The 17,649-nt window shown below is 31.3% G+C and overlaps 1 protein-coding gene across 1 annotated transcript in view; it reads left to right on the top strand.

Moving 5' to 3' along the window:
- The first annotated feature begins 12,141 nt into the window (after positions 1 to 12,141).
- The window catches only part of LOC132949759 (neurexin 1), a 272,000-nt gene continuing 266,492 nt past the window's right edge, over positions 12,142 to 17,649 (top strand). Inside the window, exon 1 of the mRNA XM_061020821.1 lies at positions 12,142 to 12,598. The gene's annotated coding sequence lies outside the window, so the exon portion shown is untranslated. The remainder of the gene's footprint in view (positions 12,599 to 17,649) is intronic.

Below are 17,649 nucleotides of genomic sequence, written 5' to 3'. Positions count from 1 at the left end.
TCATACGATGAATGATTTAGGTACATTCATCTTATGAAGATAATTACTAAGATAGTTATACGATATAACAAGAATATAATAATAAAATTAAAATAATTAGTAAAATAAAATAATAAATCAATACGGTATAATATAATAATTTAAAGTAATATAAACAGTAACTGAAAAATAAATAAATAGAATCAGAATTATAATATATCCATAAACTATAATAATTTATCATATTACCTATCTATATTAAATCAATAACCAGGGTGAAATTATTTTTGTTTAATAATCCAAAAAAGATTTATCATATCAGTAGGTATTTTTTTTAAATACTTTTGTCCTAATAATTTTACAATAAATGCCTGATATTGTTTCATTAGGCCATGTGGTATATGATTTGACATGGCGTTATATTTTTTAGAAACATAGCATTAGTTATATATCATATTTTTTTAACGGGTAGGTAGTACCTTTAAATCATTATACAGTGTTTTTGTTGGGAATCTTAGTTTTTTTTTTATTAAAGACCATTTTCAATATTTGATTTTGGCAAACTTGTAGTTTTGTTAAAAACGTTGTCGAACGCACCACCTCAACAACTATACCATAGGAAATAACTAGTTTTTCCAAAGCTAAATAAATCGATTTGTTGATATGATGTACTGTAGAGTGTTTTCTCCAAAATACAATTGGGACGGGGTAAGGATTCTTAATTGGATAATAATTGCATTAGAATAATGTCTTAAAAGTTTAAATACATACTTTAGAAAAGTACTGAAGTAGTATTACTTATTGGCCTATCAGAATGAGGGGATTCTAGGTGTTTGACGAGTATGCCAGAACCAATATATTATATATTTACTATGAGTAAACTTGCCATGAGTCATCGGATAATATTAAAATATTGTAAAATTATTGAAGTTATTCACACACCTTTTTTGACAGTAGATAGGTGGTAAAAATATGATGATAACGCACCTAACAACGGTGGTTGTTATAGTATATTCAGGCATATGCGGTAATTGTCAAATAACACACTCTAATCCAAAAAGAGGACTAGTGACAAAACCTATTCTATATTCCACATCTAATTCAAGAGCGTGAACAGATTCAATTGACCTGAAATCAAAGCCAAACGACAAAAATCAGTTGTTTGTCTTAAAAAACGACCAAAAAAAATATTAAATTTGACTCAGTCACAGACAATGACATGTTGAAACATAAATAAACATACATAAACACTTCATATTATGCAAAGAAAAATGCATAGCATTGAATGAAGCCATGGAAAAGCCAGAGCTTGCAAAGTAATAATAGCGTTATGATTATAACGTTATATTTGACAAAATTTATTGAAATTTGTAAACGTAATTATAACGGAAAGCGATAATCAAAAATAATTAAATATCGCAAAACAAAACATAACGATTAACAAAATATATTATATATTATCATAAATTAAACAAAACATAACGTAAAACGTAATTATTAGAATAGCATTCAACGAAAAATAACGCAAAACTAAATATTTTAAAATCTATTTATTTAAAAGATCTATTGGTTTCGTAGAAAAATTTATTTCATGCACACAATCTAAGAATTGATTATATTATATTCCGTATCCGGGTCATTACCTACCCGCATTAGTTATTATTTTTAAATTGAATAGGTATTAAAAATGTTATAAATAACGATCAACCCAAAACTCGGATAACGTTTTAATTCTGTATAACGATAAACGCAAAAGTTGAATAACGTTTTAATTCTAAGTAACGATAAACCCCAAAATTATGTAACGTTTTAATTGTAAATAACATAAAACTGATTTTTTTTTCCAAAGCAAGCACTGGGAAAAAGTCAAAGACCAGGAAATAACTATTTGCACGTTGCGCGTAGCTGGTCATCAAGGACTCAAAAGATGCAACTACAAAATATGCCATGGCAGCAAAAAATGTGCATGCAATGCAGCGGAAATGTTATGCAATCCAAAATGCCATAGTTATAACTGATAATAATAACTATACAAACAAATAATTTACATTCAACGTTTTTACTAATAAACAAAAAATAGATAATAATAGTAATAACACGTTATTATTTTATGTTTATTAATACATTATAATTATTATTTTGTTTTTAACTATGAAAGTTTTAGCTAGGTGGTTATTCAAACAAGAAATATATGAAGAAAAAAAATCAGTGTGTTATTTAATATTTAGTACTATTGATTTCCAACATTGGTAAAGTACGTAATACAACAGAGAAAGACGTAATTTACGATTTACCAACTATTGTCTTTCACTGTAACATACATATAATAAGTGTTTTTCGTGTGAGTATTGAGTTCTTTGACATGCTGTTCTTTAAAATAGAGGAGGACCTGCAGGCTGTTTATTGAATAGTGGTTGTAACGATATTTAATATGGCAGCGTTATCGGTCGATAAATGGACCAGGAGATGATTTACAGCGAGTTATTAGATTTATGTTGGCATTGAGATAGGATAGGAATGTTTTCCAATTTAAATTACCTTAAAAAAGAGTTGAAACTCAGTTTAGAAAGGAGAGTAGTGTTAACAGTAAGAATGACAGGTTATATCATTAGTTTCTATGGGTTGTGATAGAATGTAGACAATTTAGTATTTATTTTTTTTTTGATAAAGTATGTGAGATTATTTGAGAACTGAATTGAGTCAGTAAGTAGTAGTGGGAAGGAAATGGTGGTTATAGTTTTTTTTTCTTTTTATAGACTTTTTTTAAAGATTTCATTAGATTTCAAGTTTAAACTCCACCTTGTTGGTGGTGCTGCTGCCCCATTGAATACAATTTGCATTTAAATCGCCACTAACTATGCATTTATGTCCTTAATTGTCTAAGAAGTGTAAATTGAATAGAAATTATTATTTAACGAGAATGTGGTATATTTTAGCGATGTTGAGCGTAATGTTATTTAGCGTTAGGAAAATAGCACATATGCTTGTAATATATGTGAAGAGTTAGAGGGAGAAATTATAGAGTTGATTTAATGATAAAACCGTCTCCAGCGTTAACCGTGCCATATTGCGATTAGTTTGGAAACAGTTGAAACCTAGAAATTGCAAGGTATAACTATATTATTGTCAATGATACATATAATTTATATTTTGTTTTTTTTTTTTTTTTAATCTATTAGCATTTTAGGTTAGAATATTGGTATATGGATTACTATTATCAGACCAGCTATTTGAGTTAATAGAGGAGATTTTGGGTTATTGCATAGTATACTCACTTTGGACATTTTCTTATTCTGGTCTTGATTGGTGAAACACTAATTGAATGCTATTCATCATTATAATATCAAATAATATTGCCTCGACCACGATGGAACTGCCCACGAAAACAAACACATAAACTGCAACGGGTTGATTGAAATAAGTAAATATTACTTAATTACAATATAATTTTATAGAAATTCAAAATTAAAAGCCACACTATATATGGGGCTCGTATAAAACTGGTCCATTTGGTATAATTTGGACGTTTAACTATGGAATCTAAGTAGTAGTAAAAGGAGAAATAATACGAGTGACGTGTATACGCCACTGTGGGTCGAAGCAAAGTAATTTATTGTCGTTTGAGAACAAAAAAATGATAAATTCACATTCCTCGGGTCGACGCGTAATTATTGTTAAAAGCAGTTATAATAAATTATATCAACAGACGTGTATACCTTTACCATCGGCGTACAAAACCGGTGTTAAGCTCATGCGACCGTTAGCTGCAGTACTGGTGCGTGGGTAAAGTAATGTGCATTAATCTATTCATAAAAAATCAATGACCAAAAAACGTAGTTATAATTTATCAGGGCTTATCTGATTATAACGCCGCACGAGTATATTCACTTCGACACTTCGCTAGTTATAACGTTGACATTCGATACAAATCACTTATCTAACATCTACACATGAGTACAAGATGGGCTATATACGTACATGGACTATTATCACTACTTACAAAATATGAAATATAAACTTGGTGTGATAGGGGTTTTTTTTTTAAATTAGCGATAATTGTACAGAAGCCCGAATCAAGAGGGGCCAAGGGGGGCACGAACCCAGGGCCCATTAATTTTAAGGAGCCATCTTTATCCCCAAAATATTTTTTTTAACGCGTCCAATACAAAAAAAAATATTTGAGTACCTAGATAGGTATAGTAGGTAAATTATTATTAATAATTATAAAATAAAATTGTTCTCAATTTTATATCACGAAAAATTACTATAAATAATGAACTATGTTTGCCAACAATTGTATTTATTTGTTTGTTTTTTTTTTGAGCATTTTAGATTACCGATTTAATTATTTAAGTATATAAAAAGGTAGTTATACGAAAAAAATATTTAGCTCTTGTAACTTAGGTATTTCAGTTAAAAGTATTAATGCATATTATATTAAACTTTAGAGGACCATAGTTAATAACCTTGTGAACCAAAATTGATCATTTGACTATGTTAAGAAAAAAAGCTTTACCAGAATCCATAAAAAATATAGTGGTAGGTACCATTTGAAAAAATAAAGTTAATTTTACAATTGGTAGAACTGAATGTTTAAAAATTTTGAAAATGTTATAAAAAAGTTGCCTGTTAAGAATAAAGAAACACGTCTTTTCTTGTTTTAACAAAAATCTATATCATCGATCCATTATTGTTAAAAAAAAACCCGCGTACAATGACATAAGATACACCAGTACAGTAAAGAATTATAAAATATTATAAAGTCATTAATATGTAATGATACAATTTTTAAAATTTTTTTTTACCTCTTTTGTGACCTTCTCACTCAGACCTCTAAATTGCCCAGCTGTAACAATCAACAACATCGTCAGTCCACACTCAACAGAAGTTAAATATCTTGGACTTATATTTGACAGACGCCTTACCTGGTCCTCTCATCTTAAAGACAACCGTAAGAAACTTAACTCCAGACTCCACCTTCTAAGGCCACTACTTCGTTCAAACCTTACCTTACCCATAAAAATCATTCTCTATAAAACTCTTCTTTTACCAATATTGGCATACGGTATTGTAATCTGGGGTTCCGCTAAGAACTCGAACGAGAGAACTATACAAGCTTTTCAAAACATCACTCTTCGTGTAATCACTGGTGCACCCTGGTTCGTTTCAAACGAGATCCTAAACTCCGATCTCAAATTATCCTCCATCGATAATACAGCTGCAGTTATCTACTACAAACGCCTCCACGCCAAACTTCAAGATACTCCTAATCAACTAATCAATGAGTTAGCTTCTCTAACACTTCCAGGTGACCCAACCAGACGCCTCAAGAGAAAATGGTGCCGAGATTTGATAACTTAAGTTAAAACTTATAAATGTAAAAGGTGTCGCAAATGTGTGATTTCCCTCCTCATGTGAATAGTCATTGTCAACTGTTGTAAATTAATAATTTTACTTATTGTACATACTGTATAGATCGTAATTTTTCAAATAAAGTCAATTTTTTTTATAAAAAAAAAAAAATATTTTCGTTTGACGAATTTTGTCAAACTCTAACTTTAGCTGCTCATAAAAAATATTGTAGACTTATGCTCAATTTTTTTTTTAGTAAATGTATATACACTTATGAGGGATTTTGTATTAAATTTTCAAATCTTAGATGTATAAGAAAAAGTGAGTACCTATCTGTTGTACACCTAAAAAGGTCGTTGTAACGGATGTGTTAAATTTGAATTCAATGATAATATAAAATCATACTATAGGTAAACGAAAACGAATCTGAGCACAGCCTATACTATTACTATGGATATTTTATGATATTGTTGTTGTTAAAGAAATTTATTTTGTTAATAGGCTGACAAAAATGACAAATACTACAATTACCTATTGCATAAGGTAATAATGTATGTTTTATTGGTTTGTGCATTGTGACCAAACCACCAATATACAAAGAAATAATAAGCAGACCAAATTTCAAATGGAATAGCAAAACAAATTTAAAAAAAATGAATGTTCAAACATACATTAAAAATAAAAAATATTTAAGTACCTTCTAAAATGGGATGAATTGTGGAAAAAAATATAAAATCAACTTCAATACTAAAACTTTAATGATTTAACTTTAACGCATTAATGGTTTGTCATATTTTTGATTTGGTATTGTTTTATAAATTCAAACAAATTTAAATAACCTGGAGAGTTGGAGACTAACCAGGAATCGAAATACTCGAGACAGCAATAAGGTGCTTATTATAAAAATGCATCGCAAAAATATTTAAATAACCTACTGTTATGACTTAAGTGTAAAAATATATAAAATAAATAAATTATAATTTAATGTTTATCTCAATACACAATATCAGATACAGATGTTGATTTTTTAAAAGAAAATTCACTCTGATGAGATTTATAAATACACAATTTCTACGTGGTTGGCTCTTTTTTGAAAAATTAACATTTAAAACTAAATTCCGTTAAACAATTTATATTCAATCATTTAAAATGTTAACTAATTATCTCAACCACGACTGTTACAATTAGGTTGTTCCATTTCTGTGATAACTTGACAAACGCCACTTACGAGCAATATGAAAGAACCACGTCAATAAAATATAGTGATAATATCCTTCCTGTTGCAAATTATAATTATTTCATAACCATAATAGGTACCTAGCATATATAATTAAAATTTTTAATGGAATTTATTTCATGATGAGAACTATTATAAAATACAACTACGTAGCTGATCGGTTTGTTAGGTTAGTGATAATAAATTAGTGATAAGGTACAATACCAATGTGGTAACAATACATTCAATATACAATTGTAAGGAAAGATTCAGGTAAAAATCAATTATAATCAAAAATGTATAAGTTAAGCTAAAAATGTAATAAAAAAAAAAAAAATAATATTTATACACAAATACATATAGGTAATAAGGCATATATACAATATAAATAGAGACGATAGGAATTTATATATTAGAATTTCAAACATTAGTATAATTAAACGTACTTAGTATCTATTACTATTAAGGCTTTACACAGGACATGTCAGCAAACACTATTACTGTTTTAAAATAAATACGTTTGGTCATCATATAGTTATAGTGTATTTATTCTTTACTCAAATATGACTGTGTATCAGAAATAATTGAATGATTTCTATGAGTTTTTTAATGGTTTACATTTGATTTCAAATATAGCTTTTTGTAAAGGCTTTTTATTCCTTCAACCCCTGCTAAATGGACAGCCAGAACCAACTTACTAGAAAATGGCTTGATGTGTTTAATGTGAAAATCTAAGAAAATCGATCCATCGTGTCACCACTCACCAAACAGCAGCTAAAAGTCAGCGTCAGGTTACTAACTAAAATTAGATTTATATATTATTACATTATTACATAAATTTGTCCGGTTTTATTTAACCATTTGATAAAAAAGGTCAACACAGCATTTTTCCACTTCGTATGTTATTACAAATTAATCACTGCACAGGGAATAAATAACTATACATTGTTAATAATTTCTCGATTATATTATTTTCTACTCAAATTGTCAGATTACAATTATATAAAATTAAAATATGGAACTAACCACTTTATATTATCCGATTGTTTTTCTGCTATACATTTTTAATTACAATTTTAAAACCGTTAGAATTTGCCGCGAAGACGAGAAACAATTGCGCACGTAAAAATGTATAGTTTTCTAGAATTCCCAAAATTACGCTTTGGTGGCAATTTTTTTTTATTACACCCATAACTTATATCAGTTATAACGCTTTAACGCGTTTCGATTATATAATTTTCAAACAGCCACTGGTGGTTATTTCGTTTCGAACGATTAGACCGAATTAGCAGAAGACATGTGGGGACCTATAAGTACCTACGATATAATATGTATATAATATATGATTTGTTCCAATTTTGGTGGCCCTCGCACATAACGTTGACGTTTTTATGTTATTTTTGTGTTCTGGCGATGATTTGTAATTGATGAATGAGGGAAATAATATTAAAAATAAAAGAAGGGCGATTGAAATTATTAATAATTCATGTGACCAATAATCATAATTATACCTATACATAGTAATTTGTAGTCAAAAAGTGTTGTTATTTTGTTGTGCTTTTACGATGTTGATACTTAGTATGTACTCACTAAAAGTTTCGATGCATTTCATTAAAAATTAATAAAACGTGTACGTACATACTAAAAAAAAAAATCAATTATCAACTGCAAAAGCCAGCCCGTATGGCAGCTGGAATGTTGTAACTGCAGCGTAAACTACGCAAGTTCTAAATACAATGTATGTACGTAGGTATCAAACAAGTCACCGATAAATGATTCAATTCATTGTTTAGAATCATATTATAGGTACATCATATTATTGTCTGGTCATAATAATTATTGTTGTTATATACTATGGTAGTGCCTACCTAGACGTGGATAACGTTCAGCATTGCCTACGGTTAGATAATTATAAAGAGGATAATTATTATTCCACTCGTAAAAAAAGAAATCATTCGACTTCTAAAAAAGATTCGAAAATTAGTATATACCTAGCACATTAATATTGTACACGCAATTTCGTTCTTGCTATGATGGTACTTTTTTATCGATCTCAGACCGCGTGACTTTCGATCAAACGACCTTTGAACACACGACTTTCGATGATAAATTAATGATACACTCATGTCATAACACTAGCCCATGCTGCCCGTCCGTTACAATATTATTATGTGATCGGCCGCGAGTGTGTGCGCGCGCACCAATAACGAAACGGCGCCGAACAGTCGGCCGACGGACCGCGTGCGAACATGGTACCTACGTCGCTGCTGCTGCCGCCAACACGACGATGCGTGTAAAATAAAAAATAATAATATACAAACGTCAAACGTCGGTTTGCCAAAAATAATTTGTAACGCTTGTCATGCACTGCATAGCTCCAAGGCCTATTGATATTGGTAACGATTTCCTGTTTGATTTAAATTATTTCAATAATTTATGTGGTATGCTGGTAGGTAAACTTCTACTGCCTTACTGGGAGTGGGTCGCGGGTAGTTGTAGAGAAGGTCTGAAAAGTGCTGACTTTTCGCGTCGATTCCATTTCGAATTACTTTTTTTCGTCGTTAAATTACTGTTCAGTATCATATAGGCAGTGTTGGGAATGTTGGTTTTATAATTTTGTAGGGGCACTATAATATTTATCTAGATAAGCCCATTTTTTATCTAAGCTAAACATTAGATAAATCGTAACAAAAAATAATGAAATAAATTATCTTTTAAAGTATCTAGATAATTATGTTACAATATTGCTAAAATTCTAATATAATATAAATTATTTATAAAATTAGAATAATATATTTCTTGTTATTATTGCCAACGACAATATTACGATAATACGAGAACCTGCATGCAGGCTTGCACTATACATCGTTCTCTACTAGCCATAATAAGCATATTAAAATTAATTAGTTATAGGTTTATTTCCCCATCCATTTTAAAAATAAATTAAAATTAACTTCGTAGAACTATATTTCAAAGGCTCAATTCGTTGTTATTATAAATATTATGTCATTATACTGATATAAATATAATATTACAAAAATACTAAAAAACAATAAAAATAAGTGTAAAAAAATTATATTTATCTAGATATTTATATAGTTAAATGTATTTTTGTATTTATTTTTATCTAGATCAAGGACTAAGATATAATGGACTGGAAACGACATGGTCAGCGGTGGTCGGGGGACGGCCACGAAAAGGTGTCACTTAGCTGATAAGAATACTGTTCTTGAAGTTTTCAGCGCTACCGGTGGTTTTATTTGGCTATACAATTTGTATCTTAGTCCGTGTTAAATGTAGAGGGCGCTGTGAACTCTAGGAACACAGGCGACCCCCCACACTTTGCCTCTTGTACATACATTCGTGGCCGTGATAAGCTGCTCGTTTCCAGACTTCCAGTCTATTATATCTAAGTCCGTGATCTAGATAAATTACATTTATGTTATCTTTATTTTTATCTAGATAATATTTTGTTAAAATTATCTTATCTTGTCTAGATAATTTTTTAGTTATCTATTCCCAACACTGCATATAGGTACCGGTTTATAGTAATAATCGGTATACAACAACTGCTGTGAAATAGTGACCATCACCTAACCGTGTACGGCAACGTTATAAATATTATTCGATTTTATATTATTATATTACGTGATTAGTCATTTTTCAATATTGTTACAGATCAATATATGACCAGTTATTATTAACGTTTCAACTTTTGACGAACAGAGTTTTGGTGCACCGATTATAATATTTCAAGTGGATACCTATCCCGGCAATGCTCAGTACCGTCGCTATACAGTTTTCTAGATCCTACGCAAATACTAAAAAAAACAAAATTAATCCCATTTTTTGTTCCATCAGTCCCGTACTGTACATAAAATCTTTGCATGATGGGGGTCGATACGGTTACGAATGCTAACGGAGGGTGGAAAGTGGAATAGTGGCCATGCCGCACGTAATAACAAAATGTATATTTACACAACGTAACTATTAAAGTTGTATTCACAATAATACTTGCTTTGATTTAAAGCACTGCGCAGCTATAATAATAATATATGACATGTGCTCGGTGGAGACAGCTGATTCCCCTGTGGATTTTCTGTAGTCGTGGATTTTTTTTTTATTATATTTAAGTTTTAATATAATTTAATAAAATTGCAAATAAGTACTTAATCATGTATTTTTCAGGTTTTGATATATCATCCATAATTTCTTACATATTAGAATATATTATTAAAATATTTACAATTTGAAATGTAATTGTTTTAACATGTATTATTCTTGAGAAGTCTTTCTTTAAAGAAAAGTTTCAAAGAAACTATAATACGACACAATATATAATAATACAATTTCAAATAACTGTATTGATTTTGTATGAATCAATTTAGGGGGTTTAGTGAATTTAAAGGTGTAATAGCCATCCCACAATTTCTTACGATGTCATAGCCTCCTCTGCCACGGAGATCTGCAAACGCCTATGAGTGATTAAAAATATACAATGACATTCTGGTTGGCTCGTACGTTTTAAAGCTCCAATTTCCTAAGATATCCAAATTGATGATAACTGATAAGTATATAGGTAATACTATAATATTGCTTGATGAATTATTGCAAATATTGACAAATCAATCGTTTTAAACCAAAAAATATGTAGCATATTTTGATTTTCGCCAAGAATTACGAGTAAAAAATTATTGTCCGTGTTTTAGAAACTACTCATCATTCACAATATGTTGTTACAAACAGAGTTATATTTAGACTCTCGGGCCTGAATATCAATTAAATTTAGCTATAGTTTTTTTAATATAAGTATTAGGTAATATGTCCATCAGAGCTCTAATTAAGTAGCATATTTTTGACGCACTCTGTGTAGGTAGCGTATTAATACGACACGAACAACAACAACTAAAACTATAGCTCAACTATAATAGCTCCCTAACTACAACTATATACATCCATGCCACGTCGATATGGCACGTCGGTTAGTGTGCGCGTGTAAGTACCGCGAACAACCCATCGCACGCCTAAAATCATATTATTTTATTATATGATACGGTTTGGTGGCTGTAGCGACGACGTCGCGTTGTCCTCGACCGCGCCGCATAGCGTCGGTGGTGTGAGTGTGTGTAAAAGCTCGCGAGAAACCGTTGGCGGGTGGGTGAAAGCGGTAGGTGGAAGGGTTGGGGGTGGGCTTGCGGCGGTGGTGGACGTTGCGTGCACGCGTGCTTGGGCGCGGGCGGGTGAGGCGGGTCGGCGGTGTGGCGGTGATCGTACGTAAACCGCCGTAGTAAAGCCCGTCGTAAGGGTCGCCGCCCGCGCCGTCGCTCTAACGACGGTATATTATACGCACGCCGCCGCCGCTGTTTTCATAGTGGAAAGTCCACGCGCGTGTACACCCCCGCCGCCGCCCGGGCGAACAGCGCACACCCGTCGCGCGGTCGGCCGGCGTCGCCCAACCGTCGGCCGACGTCGTGCGGACAACGCACGCAGGGTGGCCGGTGGCGGAGGGGGCGAGTACGAACGCGACGACGACCGCGCGCGCCGCGTCACGTCCGCCGCCCGTCACGCCAGCAGTCCGTAGTAGTCGTCTGTCCGCTTCCGCGTTGTCCGTTCGTTCGGTCGTCCGTCCGCGTCTTCAGCGTGATCACCGTATACTCGCACGGCGTACTGTCCGATCCCGGGAGACTCCGTCTGATTGTCTCTCACAAACGTGAATCGTTCCGGTTCGTCTTGTCGATTTTTTTCCCTTTATAATACTTTCGATTTTCGAACCCGCCGAACTCTTTTTCGCGTTTTCGTGCACCGACCGTGAAACTTTCGCGTGATCAATTCGCGAGCGCCGTCGCTCTGCACTTTCTTCTGTCCCCTCACCCCATCCCCCCCAAAAAAACCACCACGACCCGATTTACTGTCGTACGGGACACGACACGTCCGATAGTGACGAGCGAAACGATCTACGTCCCGGAAGAGTGGCCGCTACGGTAGCCAGCGTCGTCTACGGGTGACTTATCGGCCAGTACTTACAGCCAGTGTAACCGTTTTGTGACACACGTGAGTAACGACCCTCTGGTATGACATCGTACAGATGTAATAATATTATTATGTAATATAATACAATTATTGACGTTGGCGCGTCTTGTCGATAGAACATCATATTGTAATATATTATTATACGTACCTTACTATACGGTGTGTTGTGTACACAACACTTATACAACAGTTAGCCGTTTTAAGAGAAAAAAAAAATAAGTGACTTGACGGCCAAAATATACCTATGTACTAACGGTTCTGGTAAATGATTGTTCCATGACATCGAATCATTGTTAGGTATTCGACGGTTTTTATTTAAAAATCGTTTGCTGTAAGCCACTACTGATAAGGAGCGCCGGAATCCACGAACGGTTACAGTCATGTGCTCGATTTTCCCCGCCATTATTCAAACAAAACGTGTGGATTGCCTTTTTCGTTGTGATGTCGTACGATTAACCGGCGGCGTGATGTCGAAACCGGCCGCCGGTGGATCGTAAGACATCATAATGACAACGGCGACAAATCAAAGACGCCGTAATACGTAGTCGCGCATAACGCTGTTTTCGTGCCCTCTCTGGGTTTCCCTCTCCTCCTCTTTTTTTTTCAATACCCGCGGTTCCGCGAACGATAAACTCCTGCTGGTTTATGGTTTCTCGGAAACACTTATCGCGAGTCGTTGTCGGCGCATTTCACCGTTACCTGCCTTCAAACACAATAATATTATTATAATGTAAATGGTTACCTAGAACCACGACGAAATAATATTGATATCTATTTATAGTAATAGTAATAAAAATGATATTTTAATAGAAATATAAAATGTCAACCATTGGATGGAAAATTTCGTTACTTATTGACCAATGGTTTGGCATTTTATTTGAACACAGTTTTTGTGATTTAAAATATATTATGTTCGTGTTTTTATTTTTATACGTTACGTTTATATACAATATTAATACAATTAATACGTATCCATATAATTGTCATTGGAATTTAATTTTTTTCGACATATTATCGCATAATATTATGATACAGCGTACCTACAATGGTCCACGATATATGCAAGCAATTAGGTTATATTATTTAGTTTGGTAACAGTGAGGTACCTATTTCGATTATTTTTTACATTAACATAATGAAAGTTTAACAATAATAAATCATTGTTTATCGTAATTGCGGTTGTTAGTTGTAAAATTTGATTGAAATCATAATCATAATTGTAAAGTATAATAGTATAATTATATCTACCTAGTAGTTTTACTACAACTAGTTTTTTCCACTTTCATTCAGTACGTATGAAAGTATATCGTACCAAAGAAATGGATCTCGAGTACAAAAGTGTATTTATGTTTTACCTACTAATTTTGATATTTTTCATAACAAATTATGGACAAAATAAGCCCTAAAATAGTTTTACTGGATTTGAATTTCCAACAATGTAAATTTAGGCGAGATTTATAAGTTAACAAGTTTTGTAGTAACAGTAATGTAGTTTCAAACACGATACTCTGCGAGTACAAAGTATAAACAAAATGAAATGTATACATTAATTTTTCAATTGTATCAACACTACTAACCGATTGACACGTATAAACGCGTAATACAATGTTACTAAGTGAGTTATATTATAGCTAAAATATACCCATAAATGTACAGCAGAAAATACTAAATAGATAATTTTGTATAAGGTATGCATAAGTGTGCGTGGTAGAATTCATTGGAGGAATGCACGTCCAGATTAGACCAAACCGTTTAATGAATCATTTTGCGTTTCCCGAAAAGTATTTGAAAACTGGTGCAGTAAAATCTTGATAATCCGACGTTGAATAAACTTTCTGTGTGATTATTTAATAGTTAAAACAAAGTTTGTTTTTATAATAATTAATTATTACTATTACGTTATTATAAACGTACGTCATATTGTAATCATCGTTTTATTATTCAAATGTTTTTATATTTTCCCATTTGCCTTTATAATACTTTATTGTGATCTATCAATTTCTAATAGGTATCTTAAAAACAATAATATGCTTAGACAACTATAATATGTACCTGATATATAGATGATTCACAGAGCGTATTATGCACGATCCATATAATCTACAGGTCGGTAGATACTATATATTATTATGTTGACAAGAACAAAAGTTTGACTACAATAATATTTAGAAAACAAAGTTCAAAGTTGGAAATAATTATATTGGAAAATTACAAGATGTGTATATAGATACCATATAGGAAAATTATTATATTTATGTAATTGTTAATTCACAATAATATTAAACAAAATATCATTAGTTCTTAAAATTTTTTTTTTTTTGATAAACTTAAATATAAAATAATATTGTGACACAGCATGTATGTGCAATGAAATACATACGTCAAATTATCAAAATTTATATATTCTAAAAAAAAAAAACATACGTAGTGCGCGTATATCTTGATCGAAAACACTCTTTCAAATTATATTATATTGGAGTGAATGAGTGATATACATGCACCGTTATCCAAAGATAATACTATACTCTGGGCTCTTTTGTCATTCGACCCACCGAATTCGTACATTCCCCAAATATTCCATTGTCGGCCGTAGTAATAAAATAACGATGCACACCTAGTTACGTGATCAATGTATAGAATATTTGGATAACTATAAAATTCTATATACAATGAAAAATACGATCGTGAACTATGTACTACCTGTATTTATATGTCACGTGACTATTTTAACAAGGCATTACTTAAATTTCCCATGCCTAAACAGTATAGACACACACACATTATGTAAATTGTAAATAAATTAAAACGGGGATATACATCATAAAAAAGTCGTGAAAATATATTTTAATTGTTTTTAAAATTACTATAAGATTAACTTATGTAGGATCTTTGTTCCATTTTAAAAGCTTTTTGACCTAGTCTAAAAATGTGTATCAAGTATGAACGGAAAAATTTTAATTCCTATAAACTGCACAGATAGTGAGAATATATTTTGACATTTATATCATAATTTTTAGAAAATGTTAATATCAATATTTTGTGAAAAATTCAAGTCTCGGTGGTTTTTCATTTTTAAATTACAATTTATAACGAAAACAAAATATCAATTTTATCAAATAAATTTGATTTAAAAAAAAAAAAGTAAATTTTCCAATAATTAACAGAAAGTACTGGGATTTGGGAAGTACCAACTCGATATACGTGAATTTTTAAAAAGCCTAAAATTTAAAATTGTACTCGGAGAGTCTACACTAAATAATAAATGTGTCTAGTTTTCATCCTACCATTCCGAGCCACAAGTCCCAGACACGTAATCTTCTGGTTTAAATAACTTTACAAATACTTATCCAAAACCTCTATTCGCTGAAATACTGAAATCTGATGAGGTTCTAATCCCACATGGTCCGACCGTGGTAATAAGCGTTGTCAACGGTACCTACTCACAATGACTGAGTAGCCAAGTTCATTCTGTCCGTAGTCTAATAAAACGTTCGTTTTCTCCGTGTCAGTCTCCACCATCAAGTTTAATCAGGTTTTCGGTTTTTCTTTTTTCATTTTATCAAGTGCGTGTGTATATAATTATTGGACAGTGCAATGCAATTTGAAATAAAATTTAGGACACGAATTTCGATCTATAACCAATCATTTCACGTTGCGTAAAGTTGTGTAAAGTGCTGTGTAGGGTTGAAACAAATTTTGATCATTTCAGGACCGACGATAATATGTGCGCCTGTTTCCCTAGGGTTACGTCAAGGAAGAACGCACAAAGTATCCTAAATTACCCACAGGTTTCTTGTAAGAAAATATGGTATATTATGCATCTAAAATTGTATTCAGAATTTAGAACTTTATGCATTTGCATTGTATAAATGATATGGGTAGGATTGAGGAAATCCAGCTATAATCGTATAACGTGATGTGTGACAACTTTTTAGTAGACCACTATAAACTATTATGGCATATTATTATCGGTTCATTTATAAGCCAGTGATACCTAGGTAAGCGAATTGTTGTGATATATTACCTTAATTCGTAAAAGTGTCTTATACTATACTAGGTAGGTATATCATTTCGTTCACGGACTGGCAGTCAAACCAAATAATATGTCGGTATTCTGACGATTATAAATATGTCTAATATAACATACCAATATAATAAGTGCACTATGCTAAAAAATAGTAAAAACCTCTGATATATCAAAATATAATTTTTATTTGCATAAATGGCTTATTCAATTTTACGATATAATAGGATGATGTTAGCTGATATCACTCAATTTCCAGGTTTATTCAAAATTAGCGCAAATGTTCTATTGTAATTTTAGACAAAAGTAGTATTTAAAATTATAAATTGTATTTAATCAATTTTAAGTACAATTTTTAAAATTCATGCATGTCTTATTAATATGTGTATGAAAAAAGTTTTTAAAATAAATTACCAAAATCTACTTAATAAGTATTTTTACCTGGTGTTTAGCTTATAAATATACAAATTAAAACTAATTGTTTCGATACTTAGTACCTACCTACCTATTCGTTAAATGTATAGGTTGTGAGTAAAAAATCTAAATGTTTAAAAATACAGTTTTTAGTTAAATATCCTATTGTTAAAATCATTATAACAGAAAAACATTTTATAGTAATATTTATAACAAAATCAATATAAATAAAAATACATTTATTGAAATTAATATAATTATTGTGTTTAAGAACTATATCAGAAGAACCACCTATACTATTTTATTTGATGTACGTGTTAATAATACTAAGACTGATAACTGAATTATTTATATAATATTTATTATCTATATTTATCTACATATTATATAATATGTTCTATAATAATTATTATCTTTTTAGATTAGGTATTGGATCATTGGAATAGGCACAGTTAAATTCAAGTAATTTTTAACTTAATATTAAATGCTCAGAACAAAAAATATAAAACCACTTATTTTATACCTTAAAATCCTCAAACTATATTATTTCTATAAATCAACCAAAATTGCAAAAAAATAAAATAAAATATTAAAAAAATTCATAGTTAGTACTTACTATATTATTGAAATGTAT

Source organism: Metopolophium dirhodum, chromosome 1, assembly GCF_019925205.1.
Source record: "Metopolophium dirhodum isolate CAU chromosome 1, ASM1992520v1, whole genome shotgun sequence".
NCBI lineage: Eukaryota > Metazoa > Arthropoda > Insecta > Hemiptera > Aphididae > Metopolophium > Metopolophium dirhodum.
This window is presented reverse-complemented; position numbering and strand designations above follow the sequence as displayed.